Source organism: Tenrec ecaudatus, chromosome 17, assembly GCF_050624435.1.
Source record: "Tenrec ecaudatus isolate mTenEca1 chromosome 17, mTenEca1.hap1, whole genome shotgun sequence".
In the NCBI taxonomy this organism is placed as follows: domain Eukaryota; kingdom Metazoa; phylum Chordata; class Mammalia; order Afrosoricida; family Tenrecidae; genus Tenrec; species Tenrec ecaudatus.
The window spans coordinates 12187516-12205356 of record NC_134546.1 but is presented as its reverse complement, the minus strand read 5'-3'; positions in this window follow the sequence as shown (position 1 = coordinate 12205356).

Sequence of the window (17841 nt, the reverse complement as noted above, 5' to 3'; positions counted from 1 at the left end):
TGCTCCATAGGACATTCTTGGCTGTAATCTTGGAGATACAGATCTCCAAACTTTGCTGCCACAGAATCGCTGGGTGCGTTTGAACCACCAACCTTTACATTAACTGTCTCGTGCTAACCACTTGCACCACCCAGGTTCCCGAATGCCACAGGATGCAAAACAAGCAAACATGACCAGGATCCAGCCAGGCAATTTAGTCTTTGTGGAAAATGCAAGCAATGAAAGTTCAGAGCAAACCCAGTTCCATTTCATCAACTTCCAAAGCACCTACCACTGGGCCTCCTTCACAAGAAGTGGGTGTGTATAAATAATCGAGTCAAATAAACCCACCAATGTTAGAAGTAGACAAGAGCCTAAGAAGTATCTAATTCATTGTCCCACATGGAGAGCATGCGCACCCCCCGCCCCATCCCCCAGAGGTTGGGAGGCAGCGCAGCTTAGAAGTTAAGAACCAGGACCCGGGCATCAAAACCTAATCCCATAATTCACGGGCTGTGCAGCTTTGGGCATGTGGCATGCCTCTTGAAGATAATAGATAATAGTACCTATTTCATAAGGTCGCTGTGAGAATGAAATGAGCTAATCCATAGAAAGGAATTATAATCGTGTCTGGGATTTATAACAACTCAGTAAATGCTGCCTTCTATCATTATGATTATTATTATCATCATCATCATCGTGATGATGATCATTATTATCGGGTCCAAGTCACACCGCCAACTAAAAGAAACGCCAGGATAAAGATCCCGCTTCGGTTTTCCTGCCCACAGCTCCCCGCTCCTACAGTCTCCCCCAAATGCCGTGTGGTGCGTCATGCTAACACATTGGGTTCCTTACCTGTGAGCAGTGGACAAGGTGAGAGTCAAGAAAAAAAATGGGAAGTATAAGAAACATGAAAAGCTGAGAGAAAATCAGTGTCCCAAAGAGAGAAAGTCAAACCAAACCCACTACCATCGGCTCAATGCCGACCCTTCAAGGTGAAAGCCAAGACCTGAGGACTGTTGAGTGGCCGTCAGTTCAGAGAGAGAAGCTACAGGACAGAGGAGAACTGCCCGGTGACTTTCCAAAGCTATGCCCTGCACGGAACAGGCTGCTGCCGCTTCATCCCATGGAGAACATTCCAATCCCTGAGCTTCTGTTTAGCATTATTCCACCAGGACTCCTTCAAAGGGAACGATTGATTCTGACATTTATACTCTCTGTTGCTTACCAGGAAGTCCAGGCTACAGTCCACTCCTTTGGCACATCTATCTATCTATTTACCTATGTCTACCTAGCTACCTTTCTCTCCAGATAGCTCTCATTCTCTGTCTCTGCTTTAGAGCTGAGCTAAGGAACAAAGGCATGGCACAAAGGGATGTGGCTGCACAGGCTACAACCAATAGGCTGGGAGGTTTCAAAGGCTACAACCAGTACAACGTATTGTTTCTACTGGATGTACTGGGGGGAGCATTTTGAGAACCTATGCAATTGTTTCTAATCGCGTCCCTCCCTTTCCTCTCTGGCATTCAGAGCTGGGAGCCAGATTCGATACAGTACCAGCTGCTTATGCAGCTACGCCTCCCACATCCCAGTCAGATTCACTGACCTGAAAGTGGCACCCTATCAAGTGTCTGCTTAACAAAAGTGGGCTCCTCACACCCCACCTAACGAGGGCACCGCGTAAAGAATAAATAGGTGAATCTGCTTTTGTGTTTCTCTGTTGGGGATTCACATCTGTGCCACGCGGTTTTCATTCTATTGTCCTTCTCCCCAAGCCTGCCCGTGGGTATGCTCCCACACATGCTGATCTATAATTCTGTTTCCACATGTAATTATGCCATGAATAGTTCCCAATCTAATGGCACTCAAAAAAAAAGTGTTTCCATCAGCCTCTCTTGAGGAAACCCAAATTGGTCCAAAGCAATTACCAACGGAAAGATTGGTGTTTACACTCCACTCAGAGGTGCGTTGGAAGAAATGTCTGGCAATTAGATTCCTCGAAACCCTACTCTGCACACATGCAATCAGAATTGGCTCAATGGCTTGGTGTTTGTTTTGGTTTTTTGTAAGATTGTTTGTTGGTTTTCATTTTGAGTTTGTTATTATTCTTTTTCGTCTCTCCTGGAGTCCATATGGTGCGAACTATGAACATGGTTGGCTGCTAGCCCCAAGATCGTCGGCTTGAGCTCACTCACAGGAAGTCAGGTCATGGGAGCTACTTCATGGAAAACCCTTTGGCGCACAGTTCTACTCTCACATACAGGGGGTTGCTGAGAGCGACTTGGTGGCAGCTGGAATGGGAAGCCATCCTAAGGATAGTATGGGGAGGTGGGAGGGAGGATGAAATAGGCCATTCTGAGGCTCCCTAATCTAGAGTCCTAGAAAACATTTTCATTTTGGCAGTTCATGGTACTTTCAATACTCTTCATTAGTACCATAATTCAAATGCATACAATGTAGACTGGGGGACTGTCTGCCAGCCCAGTAGGGAACTCTGGAGCAACAATTGCTTGATTGGGAACCAACAGCAGGGTTCTTGTCCCAACACTGCCTTGCACACTTACACTTAGTAAACATACACTGTGAAGTCCTTGGTAGGCATGGCTCTTGAGATAGGCATGGCTCGTGACTTGAGAGGGGCATGGCTCTGACTGGCCTGCAGAGGCAGGTCCTGAGGAGCTAACAACTGTCGATTGTTGGTTTACCACACCCCTTGGTGGCTTCTCAAGGTACTTGCTCTAAGGAAGAGAGCGAGAGGAGCATAGATAAACTGGGTACAGGAGTTAGAACTGTGGTTGGGGGCATGGGGTGTTAAGGAGTGCACTGTGATACATCTGTCTGAACTTCTTTGGATGAAAGTCGGAGATGTTGGAGGATGGGGTTAATGAACGTAGAGAAAAATCTGTTGTACACAAGGTTGCTCTGAGTTAGAACCAACCCTCTGGCACCGATCAACCACAGCTTGGTAGTTGCAAGTCTAGTTTCCTAAGAAGCTGCTAAAACATTTTCCAAAAGGACTATACCATCTTATATTCTCATCTATAATAAATGAGCGATTCCGTTTCTTCCCATATGGCACTATCACTATTTTTAAAAATAATTTTGATGGGTGTATATTGATAATTTAGTTTGCATTTATAAAATAGCTAATGAGACCGGACATCTTTCTCTGTGTGTGTGTGTGTGTGTGATGACTACATTTGTATGTAACAATAAGTGTATGGGAATTCCCATTTCCCCCACTGATATCCACAATTTTTCATGACCCACACAGGGGAATGACTTTCATGATAGGGTGGTTATGAATTGCAATCCACCCTGTGGCAGTTGGAGTTTTTTTTGTGTGTAGAGATGTTGGATAAGTTCAACATCATGAGCCAAAGCCAGGCGAGGGCCAACAAGGGCAGGTAGAAGAGCCCATCCACAGCGCATAAATAAATTCTAGTTGAAGCAGAAGAATTATTTTTTTAATCCATGAGAGCCAACATGTGACCGACAGCACATTCCATCTGAATTTAGAGACCATTTCAAGAAGAGACTTGACATTTTGAACACTAATGACCGAAGACCAGATGAGTGGTAGAACATCAGACATGAAGGAAAGCAAAAGGTCAAAACAATGACAGGAGAGATGGAAGACCCCAAAGTGGAAACCCAGAGAGAGTCTGAAATTTTCTCTTGGACACAGAGTAGCTAAGGCAAATGGAAGAAATGATGACATAAAGAACTGAACCAAGCATTTCCAAAGGCAGCTTAGAAAGCGAAAGTAAAGTGTCAGTTACTGCAGCTTAGGGATGCTGAACATACTCTCTGCTCCTCTTTTGGGTTTCTAACTCCTTAAGCTGAGAGGACTGAAGAAAAAGAGTCGAGCCTCAAGTTGTAATATTTAATTACATGGACAAAATAATCCATGATGCAAAAAGTATTCAATGAAGGTGAAAGAATAGACAGAGTCCTTGCACAATAAGAATTGGTCAACATTCAACCATTTCCAAAGGTGGCATATAGCCAAGAACCAGTGGTACTGAAGGAAGAGGGCCAAGCTGCACTGAAGGCATTGGTGAAAAGCATGGCTCCAAGAATTGGTGGGACACCAATTGAAATGGGTTTGACAAACTGATGCAGTTCTGGAAGGGCCCACTAATCTATAGCAAGAAACTTGGAAGACCTGGCCAACTGACATAACGAGATCCATATGTCCATTCCAAAGAAAGATAACCCAAGAGAATGTGGAAATGATACAATATCATTAGGATCACATGTAAATAAAATGATGCCGAAGATAACTCAAAAATGACTGCAGAAGTACATAGAAAAGAAGGTGCCAATAATTCAAGCCACATTCAGAATAGGATGTAGGAAAGCAAATGTTTTTAAATCACTACCCCAGAGTCGATACTGACTTATAGGACAGGGTATTATTTCCCCTGTGAGTTTCTAAGATTACAGGAATAGAAAACCTCATCTTCCTCCAGAGGAGCCGCTAGTGGTTTCAAACTGCTGACTTTGCATACTGCAGCCCAACTTCTAACCCCCATACTCCAGGGCTCCATAGGATGTAGAAGGAGGGATATAATTGCTTACATTAAATGAACCTTGACTAAAAGCTGCGAATATCAGAAAGATGTTCGCTAGTGTTTTATTGACAAGCATTATACACTATGTGAATCATAAGCTACTGTGGCCAACATTGTGGAGAATGGAATTCCAAAACACTGCGTACATAGACCAAGAGACAGTCATTCAAGCAGAATAAGAATCTAAAGCAGTGGTTCTCAATTTGTGGGTCCTGACCCCTTTGAGGGTCAAACGACCCTTTTACAGGGGTCACCTGATTCATAACAGTAGCAAAATAACAGTTATGAAGTAGCAACGAAAATAATTTTATGGTTGGTGGTCATCAAAACATGAGAAACTGTATTAAAGGATCGTGCAGCATTAGGAAGGTTGAGAGCCACTGGTCTAAAGTCAGGAAATATAGGTGACAGGATTGCAGTCTTTCACCATACATATTCAATCTGTATGCTGAGGAAATAGTACAAAAGACTCAACTACGTGAAGGAAGAATTGAGCATCAGGACTGGAAGAAGGCTCATTTACAACCTGTAATATACAGATTGTACAGCCTGAAAGCAACGAGGACTTGAAGCACATTCAGAAGATTAAAGACAGCAGCTTTCAGAACGGATTAAAATTCAATGTAACGAAAACAGAAATCCTCACAGCTGGATTAGCAGACAACATCATAATAAGTGGGACTGCGGGAGGGGGGGGAAGGGCTGAAGTGGTCAAGGATTTCATTTTACTTGGGTCCACAATCAACACCCAAGGAAGCAGCTGTCAATAAATTAAATGATGTATTGTAATGGGCAAATCTGCTGCAAAAGATCTCTTTCAAATGTTACAAAGTAAAATGTCACTTCGAGGACTAAGGTGCACCTGATTCAAACCATGATGCTTTCTATCACCCCATAGGCATGTCGGAGCTGGACAATGAATACGAAAAACTGGAGAGTAGTCGATGCCTTAAAATGATGCTATTGGGCTGGAGACACAGGGAATCCAGGGCGGATGATCCCTCCAGGACCAGGGCTGTGAGTGGCGATACTGGGAGGGTAGAGGGTGAGTGGGTTGGAAAGAGGGAACCGATTAGAAGGATCTACATGTGACCTCCTCCCTGGGGGATGGACAAGCGAAAAGGGGGTGAAGGGAGACATCAGACAGGGCAAGATATGACAAAATAGTAATGTATAAATTATCAAGGACTCATGAGAGAGGGGGAGCGGGGAAGGAGGGGAAAAAAAGAGGACCTGATGCAAAGGGCTTAAGTGAAGAGCAAATGCTTTGAAAATGATGAGAGCAAAGAATGTACAGATGTGCTTTACACAATTGATGCGTGTATGGATTGTGATAAGAGTTGTATGAGTCCCTAATAAAATGTTTTTAAAATGTATGGTATTGGTAAGACTATTAGCTGTGTGGTGGACTGCCAAAGAATAAGCAAATCTGTCTTGAAAGAAGTCCAGCTAGAATGTTCATTAGAAGTGCAGATGGGGAGACGTTACATGATCAGAAGGGACCAGTCCCTAGAAAAGAGCATCATGCTGGGTAGGAAGTCCTCAAAAGAGAGGACAGCCCTCAATGAGCTTGATCAACACCGTGGCTGCAACAGTAGACGCAAGCACAGGGAAGATGGTGAGGATGGTGCAAGACCAGGAAGTATTTCCTTCTATTTGATTTCGGGTTACGACGTGTCAGAACCAGCAACTAACAACCACAAAACAAAATTGCCATTGCTAACACTTCCTGATTCATATTGAGTAAGAGTGGTGAGAGTAGATATTCTTGCCTGGGTCCCAATATTAGAGAGAACGCATTCATTCTCTCACTATAAGTATTATGCTAATTGTAGGTTTTATAAAGATGCTCTTAGGATACTCCCCTCTATTTTTAGAGTAGTGAGACTTTTTATCATGAATAAGCGTTAAATATTGTCATGTTCCCTATTAATCGACATGATCATATCATGTTGATGTGGTGGATTAGACTGATGGATTTTCAAGTATTGAATCAGCCTTTCCAACCTAGAACAAATCCTACTGACCTGTGGGCCTTTTACACAAAGCTGGATTTCATTTGCTGATAATTTTATGAGGATTTTTGCACCTAAATTCACAAAAGATATTGGCCAATAGCTTTCTTTTAGTGCTGTCTTTGTCTGGATTTGGAATCAGGATCATATTGGGTTCATGAAACAATTTTAAAGCATTTCCTCCTAGTTTTTGGAAGCGATCATATAAAACTGGTGTTAATTCTTCTTTGGATGCTTGGTAGAATTCTACAATGAAATCGTTGGAATCTGAAGATTTCTTTTTTCAACACCTTACTAATTTAAAAAGTCAATTGTTTGAAGTTATAGTACTATTCTAGCTACTGATTTCATTTTTGTTTATTTTGAGTAGCGTATATGGTTTTTGTGAAATTGTTTCATTTCTTCAAGTCTTGTTTCTCAACATAAAAGTGTGCTCAATATTCCCTAATTTGCCCTTTAAATAGCTGAAAGGTTTGTTATGCTAGTCCGTCTTCATTCCGGGTCCTAGTGATCTGTGTACTTCCTTTTCTATCTTGCTTGAGGTTTATCTCTTTTCCTTATTTTTAAAAGGACTAGAGTTTTTTTGGTTACATTAATATTCTCTAGTGCTTTCCTATCGTAATGTCGCATTCTTAATTTCGTTAAGTTTTAATGTATGTTTTTCAATCCCTTATGGTTCCCCTGTGCTTCATGGGTTGTCGGGAAGTATATTGTTTAACTTTCAAGTGTTTTGAGATTTTCATCTTGTCTTTCTGCTTTTGATTTCTAATTTGATTCCATTATGGCCAAGGAACACACTCTACTTCTTAAAATTTGTTAAGTTTTTAAAATTTATTAAGATCTGTTTTATGATGGTCTGTCTTAGTGAATGTTCCATGGGTACTTGAGAAGAATTTTCTACTGTTGTGTGGGGTTGTCTGCAGATGCCAATTTGGTCCTGTGGATTAATTGTTTTTCCATAGCCTCAATGATTTTCTGTCTAATCATGCTATCCATTTGTTAAGAATGGGTTAATGAAGTCCTCAAGTACGTCATATCCTCTCTCCCACCTACCAGACAAGGCCCACCTACCACCACCTCATGATCTAACACTGTCGGATCTAAGACTTATTCACTCAAAGGGTTCAAGACTGAGGAGTCTTTTTTTTTTTAACCATCACTGGATTTTTAAATGAAGACACTGAACATTGGTAAACAGTGGAAAAAATGCGACCTGGGACTTGCTTAAGATGGGTGCCAGAGGAGATGCAGCAAAGCCGTGCCAGGAGGCAGAGGTTGTCGATAGGCAAAGCCGGAGTCCGTTCCAGCTAGTGGAATGGCCATCACCTGTTTTCTTAACCAACAACCAAGGTCAGGAACCAGCCAAGCTAAATCAGTGTCGGGACCAGGAGTAGAGAGAACATACGAGAGCCCCCGTTTAATTCCAGGTAAGCCTTAATGGCCTAGAACTCCTCTAGTAAGTCAAAGAGTCCTTTCCTGGAAGTGCTGCCAAGTAGCCTAGATAAATGAACTATGACTGGGAAAACGTCCAGCATCCGTGAGCAAACAGCACTGGGGCATCAAGGTGAATAGGAAGGATACAGTCATTGGGCCACATCAGTGCCTCTCCTCAGCCAGCGGCCAAGGGTCTCTGGTTTCCAGCCTTTCCACCAGGTAGTCCCTCTCAGCCTGCATGAGCCAGGAAGCCCCACCACCACCCCACCCCACCTGCACTGGTCTGCTTCGGTCTCATAGTCTCTGCGTTATGTCTCAAGGACACATGTTCCTTCTTGAGGAGCTATGTCTCCTTGTCTCAGCCTTTGGCCGCCTGTCTCCTTTGCTCTGTCCCATATGGTCTCTGTGTCACAACGTCTGCCACTCTTAATCTTAGCCTCTGCCACTTTGGACCAAAACCTCCGCAGTACCCCACTTCCAGTGGTCCTGAGATTTCTCTCTGTGCTCCTGCTTCTGAGGGGGCTCTTCTAGAGAGAGGACTGGCTTTGATGGAGGTGTGGTTTCTGTCTTTGGGGCAGACCACACCTCCAAGGAAACAAGGGATGCATCCTCTCCTACCGTGGAGACTTACTCGAACCTTCCTCCTTTCCACTAGAGAGAATTCCCTGCAAAATGAGGTCCCAACCTTCCAGCCGCAGGCCGAGGCTAGAAGGGATTGTGGCTAGAAGGGCCATAATTTTGATTGTATCTCAATCAGTAACACCACATGGAGAAGAATATTTGTTTAGAGATGTGTTTCCTGGAGATTCTAAAACCACCGTCCATGAAGCTCAATTTATTTGTTCCATTCATCTCGTTAACCTTGGCCAGTGGCCAAGATGCCTTTCGGAGGGATCACTGGGCAAGCTAATGCTTGGGTGGAGTTTAAAAGGGACGAGGAGTGATTTTAGGGGAAAGGATAAAAAGGTCTACATCTAACAAAAAGAAAGGTTAATAACTCACAAGCGACTTATCCCCGGTTCCCCTGAAACAGAAGTCTGACATTTGGATGCATCTTCTTGCTGGGTCTACTACCCCACCCCACCCCAGGATGCTGATTCAGATGATTCTGAAAAGATGCTGACAGCATCCTTAACCACATTAGCAAACTGCTAATGATGCTTGTCCTTGGATACGAACACCCCAAACGGTGTGAGAATATGCCCAGTTCGGGCCCTGTCCCTTTTCCTCCAAGTTGCTGAAGGGCTTGTCCTTAAACGTACAAAGACTCTCTGCCTGCGATCTGACCAGAAAGAGTTCCCTCAAAGTAAGGGGCAGTGCTCGGTGGGGACCCGGAGGCAGAGGCACCCAGAGGTACAGAGAGCGCCCCTTCCCAGCTCAGGAAAGAGAGACATCAGCTTTACTCACACCAAAACCACCCCAAACTCAGGGCTCGCACCCCAAAGTCTGGACTCGCAAGTTCGTGCTCATCAGGGTCCTGAGACAAACTTGATGGATTTGTATCCATCAAAGAAACGTCAGAGCACCTTCGTCGTCCTTCACATACCTCTGGTGCTGGTCTACTGTCCTCGCAGAAAAAGACGACACAGAACACCCCACATGGCGCTGCCGAGTTACTTTCTCAGGCGATTAAAATGAGGCACAAAGTCTACCCAAAAATTAAGTGGACTGGTTGCAAACTTACCTATCCCGTGGTAAATGAAAATATAAGGACACTGAACGGGATCGCTATCTGGTTAAATAGAGACCCTGCGAAGCGATAATCCGTTGCTACAATTCAGTCCAGGGCCCCAACGATAAAGCCAGGGCTGTGATTACTTGAATGACCTCCCACTGCTATTGTGTCTTTAATTAAGTCTTTATCAGTAGGCATTTGCCACTTAAGCCTAACTCACTGTAACTACGGCAGCAGCGCATCATCTCCACTTTCACAAAGAATTACTGATTCATATTTCTGTCACCGAGAAGAAAGGGACTATTTTAGTTCAAGTGCCATTTGCAGAGAAGCTGCATAAAGGAAAATCAAGCTGTCCTTCAGCGGCACTTTCTGCCGAGGGAAACTCCTAGGAGAGATGCATGGGGGGGGGGGGGGCGGGAAGCTCCCTGTGTGCGTGTTTCGTAAACTAGGAAGGGAGAACGGCCCCGCATTGATAACACGCTTGATCACGTACACGTTCTTGGGGTGGGAGTGGCTGATACTCTTCAAGGAGCCCCAGCAAAGGTGAATTGTCCAAAGTCACACCGTGGGTCCCTGCCTCCACCAGACCCCGCCTCTTGTCACCCACATCTGGGCTCCCCACTCTATCCTGAGGCTCCGAGGGAGAAGGCAAGGCCCAGGCAGCCCTGGGAGGTTCCCTACAACAATCCCAAGCCAGAGGGCACCACATTCCAAGTTCAAGTTTGCAGTGGGGGTCACTTCCTTCCATCAGCACTAAAATGAAGGCTCTCCAACATTGCGGGCAAAGCCCAGGCAAGTGGGCCAGATAAACCCATGTCTGACCCAAAGCAGCTCCCGACACAAGACAGCCACATGGGTTTCAGGGGCACCCTGTCCCTGCAGGTCTTGCCTCCTGGTGGAAGGAAGCGAGAGTGTGCACCCTAGTCCACCGCCATCGTCCGGGGTCACGTGACCCGCTGAGGATTCAGCAAAAGGCCCTGCTTCCCCCATCCTTACCAAGCTCCCCCTAACCAATAACTCTGAACTGGGCCCCCTGCCCCCCACCCACACTGCGTAGCCAGGCTGTGGAGTCCTAACGCGTGCTTCTGTGTACATCGCTGGGAATCCTGCGACAGAAACCTGCTTCTCCGAAATGCCTCACACCTTCCAAAATGCAAGGAGGAGGCGCGAGTTGAGGTGGGGAATGTAGGGAAGGAGACAAAGACGTGGCCCTCAGGGAGGCTTGGGCACGTCTGGGGCATCAGGGGGACCAGGGGGACCTTGGGCGGGAATGGCTCTGGCAAAGAGGCTCACTCGCACAGACTTGTAGGCCCCAACGAGGCGTGGAGATTTTCTGCTCATTTAGTTGTGGGATTCTGAGTTCAGCAACGGAGACCCAAGGCTGCCACCAATTTCCACCTCTTTTCTGTGTCATCTTTGGCCAGAACGACTGCGCCTTTTCCTCTCGATTCTAAATGCATTTCTAACAACGTCAGGGCTTTGGATGCACACAGATGAACTGAAAATGAGAAAGCCAAAAGAAAAAAAACAAAACAAAAACTGTGAATGGCGGAGGCAGCCAGCTCCCTGGGGGAACCCGAGGGGAGAAAGCCTATTCAATTTTCTCCCACGTATTTGCACCCACTGAGAAGCCTCTCAGGTTTTCCCACCTTGGCAGGGGGCCTGCTGCAAAGGCGAGACCCAGCGTAGGTGGCCTCTGCTGCTTGCTTGCTTCCTCCTACAGCGGCAGGAGAGCATCCAATCAAGGTTGGGGCCTCCGATGGCCCATTGTCCTGGAGTCGATTCTGACTCCTGGCAGCCCTGTGTGTGACAATAGAGTAGAATTGCTCCAAGGGAATTTTTAAACTTATATATATATATATATATATATATATATATATATATATATATATATATATATATATATATATATATATATATATATATATTCACACATACATGGATCTCCCAAGAATCTGTATGGTCATTGTCCTCTTGGTATGTATGGACTCATTCTTGATATGGGATGGTGTTGTTAGGGGCTCGGAGTTGATGTCCAATTCACAGCGACCTATTATAACAGAGGAAACCCCCAACCCACAGGGTCTTCCGGCTGCAGTGGGTTGCATGGGAGTTGGCCAGTACTTTGAAACCACCAGCAGCTCAGCAGGAGGAAAAATAAGGCTTTCTGCTCTGATAAGCATTGGTCTCCTGGGAAGCCCACTGGGGCAGTGCTACTCTGCCCTGTAGGGGCTCGAGGTGTCTGAGTTGGCTCAATGACTGTGAGTTTGGTTTGGTTTCACGTTCAGGGCAGAGACAGAGCTCCAGGTCACTCTGGGTGGAGCAGATGGGTGGTGTGGTAGTTGCATAATCGTCTGTCAACTTGAGGGTATTAAGAGTGAAGGGATGGAGTTTACTCTGTCAATCAGGTCGCAGCTTGATGACCTCATTTGGAGGCACAGGGGAGATTAATACCTCAACGGAGGCCAGACCCACTCCCTCTCTGCCTTCCCTTTCCTGCTTTTGAGACACCCAGAGAGCTGGAGAAGCCACATAGAGACCTGTGTCAGCATTAAGATGCTTCCACCACCACTGGATCCACTTTCTACCCACTGGCTTATGATCTTCCTGCATTCGGCATCATTGTGTGTGCTGTGTGAGTCTAAAGAGGAACTTTTGGATTAGTATCAGACATATGGCTAATATCAGGCTTATGGACTTGATCTGGACTGGGCTGGAATGTTTTCTCAAAATACAATTACTCTTTGAGAGAAAGTTCTCTCTTATACATACATGACTGTCCCTGTATTGTTTCTCTGGTCAACCTGGTCTAACACAGGTGGTTTTAAACCCAGCAGCCATCCCATTCATTGCCAGCTGAGCTCTGAATCACTGTCCCTGGGGCTCCTTTCCAGAGAGTTCACTTGGCTGTAACCTTTACAGATGGGGTGAGGCCTGACCATTCCATTAGCAACCCAGTGCTTACCCATTAAGCCACCACTCCATGTACCACCCAAGGATCTTGGCCTCTGCTAAGAAATACAAATTATCCTCAGCACCAATGTCAAGGTGCTAAAAGAATCTGTTTTCATGCACTGAACACACGGAGTCCCCCCAGAAGGCAGTGGGGCCAGGAAACTGGCCTTTCCAACAATCAGCATCTTTGGCTACCTTTCGTTGTGGCCTCTTCCTCCTCGCTTGTCTTTGTTCTATAGGGGACTTTACTAGGCCAGGGATGATGAATGTCAGGGGCTCTCAAGATAATTCTGTCACCAATTGCCGACAGTGCTTTGCTTGGCCCTCTGTGGCTAGCCACGGAGCCAGTATTGCCGTAGTTGAAGGGTCTTCCAAGAGGCTGCACACAGTAAGGAAGCCTCGTGCCAGTGACTGAAAGAAAATGGGGCTCTGGGCATGGCGGTTCCGTGGTTAGGGGTGCCAAGGCAGGAGTCAGCTGACTGCTCCCAGCAGCCCACGCCCAGACTCCCAACTCTCCCCAAGAGTCTGCTGCTGTCACAGGGAGCTTAGGCTGAGGATTGTGTCTGCTTACTGCTTTCAGCTGCTGCCTCTTTGTCTGACAAAGGAATTGGCTAAGTGATGAAAGACCTAAGCCAACATCCACTCAGTGCCTCCTCACACAAATACTCCTCTTTCCTGAGGCCAAGACGCCTCCTAGTGATTGACAGTTCCTAGGTTCTTGACCATGCCTTGCCATAGTATACCTTGGGATATTTCTCTGGGTAGAAGTCAATCTCCTCCGGGGGAGGGCAAAAGAAACACTGGAGGCATGGCTCAACGAGCAACCTGAAATGATGTACCTAAACACCGTATTCACCCAGAAAAAAAAAATCCCTCTTAGACTGCATGTTCACCAAACAGGGTCATTCCCACCCCCAATGCACCTCCTTAATCCCTCACCTTTCTTATTCCCAGCCACCCTGTGATTCATCAGCAGCCACGTCCTCATTTCTACATGGAAAATAAAAGGAAACAGAGGAGATGACAGAACTAATATGCAGTACCATGAAAGAAAAGTAAGGACAGGGGAAATTAGACAAAGCTAAGAGTAGTGTTGGTTTTGGGGATGAGGCCAACTGTTGCAAGGTGGGAGACGTCCTGCACAGCCATCACCTCTCCGTCAGAGGGTGCTCCTTGTTCCTAGGATACGGAACAGGTGTCGCCAGAACTTCCCATGGCAGGTAGGCTAGGAAGAAAGGACTGGCAATCTGATGTTGCGGATCATCCTAGGAGAACCCTACAGGTCACGTCAGCCGGGTCACGTAGGACAAAGTCAAGCCAACCATGTGTGGGTGGCCCAAAGATGACACCCATCTCCAACAGTAGCGTTCGTTCAGAATACCTGTGCTCGCCCTGAGCTGCACATCAACATTCCCTGAGGTGCTTTCAAAAAGGACGATGTCTTAGTAACACCTCCAGAAATCCTACTGTAACTGATTTGGGATGTGGTCTGAGCGTGGGGATGTTTAAAGCACCCCGAGGTGGTTTTCATATACAGCCCACTTTGAGGAACTCTAATTTTTAAAAGGCCAGCAGTAAAAATCCTGAAACTAGAAGAGAATAGCAAAATTGCCTCGGAACTGTCTAGTAGGCAAGAGGGAAAGAGAGAAACGCAAATCCTTGCACAAGCCAGGGCACATCGATCAAGCCACACGCTCAGAAGTGCATCCTGAGACTGAGCAGAATGAGAATTGCCCAGAGGCCCTCCTGAAGAGGATGCTGAGTGCAGCAAGCAAAAGCATCCTCGGCGGTGCCCCCGTGGGAGGCTATCCGGACATGTTTATGGAACCTCTTTTAGGAGACTGACGCTGGCCCTGGCCCTGGAGACTTGACAACTGGAACATCTACTTGAAAACTCCTACCTAATGGCATTAACAACTGATGATGTGCTGCAATAAGCCCTTTAGATCCAAGGAATCATTTGATCCCATCATTTACCCAAGAAGTTGGAAACAGATTCAAAGAACATAACCCATTGGTATAACATAGCATGCCCACAAGGGCAATGCTGAAATTCAACTACATGGCCGCCTGTTCCCAGAACCCATTGTATGCCCTCTGCCCCTGTGTAGTAGTCCCTACAAGTAGAGTTGACAGCAAGTTTCACATTACTCTTTCTTAAAATAGACTTTTGTATGTGACGGTGAGGCTTCCTCTCAAGGACTTTGGCTGTTGTCCTCGGGAGGAACTCGTCCCTGGAGAAGGACACCAAGCAGAAAGACAGTGCAGAAGAGGGAGATCCTCAAGAAGATGGATGGACACGGCAGCTGCCGCAGTGTCCTGAGCTGAACAATTGTGAGGATAGCGCACGCCTGGTTCTGCTTCATTCCTCTGGACATAGGGCTTCTAGGAGTCAGAACCAAGTCTAGCCCCAGATCTCTTTTTGAGGTCCAAAGGGAGCAAATGTGGTGAAGAAAGCAGATGGTGCCCGACTATCAAAAGATATAGTGTCTGGGGTCCTAAAGGCTTCAAGGTAAACAAGTGGCCATCTAGTAGAGAAGCAACAAAGCCCATATGGAAGAAGCACACCAGCCTGTGTGATCACAAGGTCTTGACAAGATCAGGTAACAGACATCAGAAGACCCAAAACAAACAAACATATTGCTGAGAACGAGGGGCTTGGAGCAGAGACCCAAAACCCATCTGTAGACAATGGGACATCCCCTCATAGAAGGGTCACAAAGAAGGAATGATTCAACCAGGGTGCAGTATAACACAGATGAAGCACACAATAATCCTCTGGTTCCCTGAGGCCTCCTCATCCCCCACTACCATGACCCCAGTCCTGCCTTTCACTTCAGGCTAGACCAGAGCATGTGCACAGGTACAGAGAAGAGATAAGAGCTCACAACACACAGAATTTAGGAACAGGAATAGGAGTAGCAATACCAGGAGGGTAGGGGGGAGGTGGGGATAGGAGAGAGGACAGAAGGAAGGGAAAACCAATTGCAATGATTGACACATAAACACACACACACACACACACACACGGGGACAAACAACAGAAATGGTGGGGGAGGGAGACAGTGGTTGATGTAAGATATGAAAACAATAATTATAATTTATCAAGGGGGCACTAGGTGGAGGGGGGGATGAGGGATATAAAAAAAAGGAGCTAATACCAAGGGCTCAATAGAAAGTAAATGTTTAGAAAACACTGATGGTGACTGCAACCATGAGAGCTGAGCTTGAGCAGGACAAGCATGCTTCTGTGGACCTGCAATCAGGGCCCAGTTCCTAGACCAAGTTCCTAGACACAAGGTCAGAATGTAGATTGATCAGCAGATTGATCAGCATGAGCAACTGTAACACAACCGGACTCCTGAACCAGCCATCCAGGGTGTGTTGCAGAACGAGGCTTCAGCCACTGCCGCTCTGAAGTAGCTGCTCTCAGATCTCTTCCCACCCCTGTTCTTGGCATCTGTTGTAAGGGGGCATAGAGAGACCATGAAGGCCATGGTCAGGACCTGGTCTTTCATGTGGATCCCCTGGGGACTCTAACAGAGGGCTGTAAGTCTCCCCATGACATCTTAAAGGCTGCACTGGGTGGTCTTGACACCTTGCGTGCCCACAATTTTCGAACCAGGAGATTCAAACTCAAAGTGCTGGATTTGTGGATGAATACTGACACCAACTTCTGGAATGTGTGGGCAGGAACCCGGTCTAGCGCCTCTGTGACCTCATCAGAAGAATCAGAAGTCACCCAGCCAAGGCCTCAGACTCAAAAGAGGGACACTTTCATGTCAGGGGAGAAGCATCCGCTCCTGACCCCTGTGAAGATGCTCACAGACCTCTGCTTTTGGAAAGAAATCCCAGGTGAATTCCTTACTTTCATTATGAAAAGAGTCGAGCAGAGGAAGGATCTGCTACACCTGTGCTGTAGGAAGGTGGGGTTTGTTAGGGATGTACTCCACATTCCAATTAATGGGAATATCCTGGAAATGGTGCCTCTGGGCTGTGTCCAGGAGGTGGAAGTGCATGGCTGTGCAAGTCTCACCTGGTTGGTTCCTTTCCTGGCCCGAACGGTCCACCTGCATACACTCTTTCTCTCTGGGTGAACCCTGATTGCACACTCCCTGGGGAGGAGGGCAAGGTAGAGAGGCTATTGGCCAATTCACCTCTCAGCTCCTCAGTCTCTATCAGCTCCAGCACCTCATCCTGAACTCCATCATCTTCTTCAATAACTGCCTCCATCAGCTGTTCAGATGCTGGAAGACCCTCCACCTAAGTCATGGCATGCTGTTGGATTATGACTTGACATACCTGTCTTTGTGTCCTGCACCAGCCACCTAATGTCCCTGGATTTCAGTGTTGTGCTCAGGGTTGGCCACAGTTTTGCATTCCTCCTTGCTCTGCTGAGCAGGATCTCCGCCACCTTGGTCCACCTGGATGCTGACAGTGGCATCCAGGATTCTGACCTCCATGACTTGCTGCCTGCTCTCAGCTCAGAACCTTGAAGCTCTGTGGAAACCCAGTGTTCATGGCTGGCCAACAGGACCTGCTGTTTCACACTGTCCCAAGGTGCAAGTTCACCTTTCTACAGCTTCCTGTCCTTCTGCATTGCTATGTGTGCTTCCAAGGAACTCTGAACCAGGGTGCACTTGAGGAGGTGAGAACAGGGAGGTGGCTGAGGTTGACCCTGCAGCCCAAAAGGCCCCACGCAGTAAGCTTTGCTTACAGACTGTGGTAGATACATAATCACTTGACAATTTGAGGAGTAAGAGTGTAGGGGTGGAGTCTAGCTTGTCAATCAGATCATAGCCAATGAGGCTTCTGTGTGGACATGGCCTTCTGAGAATTCTGGGAAATCTGATACTTCCTCCTTGGAGGCAGGAGACACCTCCCTCTCTCTGCTCACATCCTCAGAGATATAGCAGCTGACAAGCCACATGGACCTACCCTGATGCAGCCCTGGAAACTGGAGGAGCCACATGGAGACCCCTGCCAGCGCTGAGGTGCTTCTACCGCCACTGACCGCACCTACTGGCCTGTGATCATCCTGCATTCGGTGTCATTGCATGTGTTTCATGAGTCTGAAGAGGACTTTATAGATTGCTATCAGACATATGGGCTAATATCAGATTTATGGGCTTGGACTGGACTGGGTTGGGATGTTTTCTCAATATTCAACTGCTATTGTATATAAACCTCTTTCTTACAT